Here is a 1721-nt window from a genome sequence, read left to right as displayed (position 1 = left end):
ACCACTGAGAACAGTCTAGATCCATCCTCTTTGGAACCCCCTTTCAGGTAGCTGAAAGCAGCTATCAAATCCCCCCTCATTCTTCTCTTCTGCAGACTAAACAATCCCAGTTCCCTCAGCCTCTCCTCATAAGTCATGTGCTCCAGTCCCCTAATCATTTTTGTTGCCCTCCGCTGGACTCTTTCTAATTTTTCCACATCCTTCTTGTAGAGTGGGGCCCAAAACGGGACACAGTACTCAAGATGAGGCCTCACCAATGTCGAATAGAGGGGAATGATCACGTCCCTCGATCTGCTGGCAGTGCCCCTACTTATACAGCCCAAAATGCCATTAGCTTTCTTGGCAACAAGGACACACTGTCGACTCATATCCAGCTTCTCGTCCACTGTAACCCCCTACGTCCTTTTCTGCAGAACTGCTGCCTAGCCATTCGGTCCCTAGTCTGTAGTAGTGCATGGGATTCTTCAGTCTTAAGTGCAGGACTCTGCACTTGTCCTTGTTGAACCTCATCAGATTTCTTTTGGCCCATATGATGTGCTCAGCAGGAAGAAAAAAGCAGGGAAAGCTCTTCCCAGGTTGCACCCAGCTGACAGTAGAGATGGAAAAGGCACGTTAGGTCTTGTCTAGCTTATCTACTTCTTTGAACATGGCCGATACAGGATTGTTCCCCACAGAAAAAAATTCCAATATACTGATGTAATAACTCATGTGGATGACGAAGTCACACCCTCATAAAGAAAAAAAATCACCAAGTTTTTCTCAAGTCATTATGTTAGTGGATGAGGTTTACCCCTACTGCCCTAGATGTCAGCCTCCAGAACCAATAGATTTCCCAAGATCCATGCAGATTTCAAAGGATTCTCTAGAGCAGTGGTTCTCAACGAGGGATACCTGTAAACCAGGGGTTATGCAGAGGTCTTCCAGGGGTTAAATCAGCTCATCCAGATATTTACCTAGTTTTATAACAGGCTACATAAAAAGCACAAGTGAAGTCAGTACAAACTAAAATTTCATACAACGACTTGTTTATACTGCTCTATATACTATATCAGCAGTTCTCAAACTGTGATTTTGCTTTATTGGGGTCACCAGGGCCAGCGTTAGACTAGCTGGGGCCCAGGGCAGAAAGCTGAAGCCCAAAGCCTGAGTTTTTAAGTGAGGTGAAACTTGGGGTATATAAGGCAAATCAGACTCCTGAAAGGGGTACAAGTAATCCGGAAAGAACCACTGCCATAGAGGCCTTCACATCAGCAGTCCCTCCCCCCTGCCCCACCCATGCTTTAGCTTTCCCTGATTGTATCTGTTACTGGAAACTCCTTTAGAGGTTGCTTATACAATAGGGCATAGGGGGCCTCCATACAGTTGTTAATGCAGCCTCAAGATGCACCAACTTCCCAGATTTACCACTGGATAGGGAAAACACACCTTCTCCCTCAGCCTCTTCCCTAGATCAGCTGCCAGCCCTCCATGGAATGGACTCTGCTGGACCTTCAGAGTCTTCTGACAGCTTGGTGCAACAGAGGACAGCGTCACAGAGGGGAATGAGACCAACACATGACCCCTGGGAAAGAAATATCTTCTCCCTCCTGCTAAGCATTTGCATTTAAAAATAAAGTCACCACTTTAAAGCACCATCAGGAGAATCACCAGATCAGACACCTTTTCCATAGACCTCTCCCCTGGCCCTTTCTCTCTCTCTCTCCAATTCCAGCTCTCTGTAT

Source organism: Chrysemys picta, chromosome 1 (genome assembly GCF_011386835.1).
Source record: "Chrysemys picta bellii isolate R12L10 chromosome 1, ASM1138683v2, whole genome shotgun sequence".
NCBI lineage: Eukaryota > Metazoa > Chordata > Testudines > Emydidae > Chrysemys > Chrysemys picta.
Note: the sequence above shows the minus strand (reverse complement) of the source record.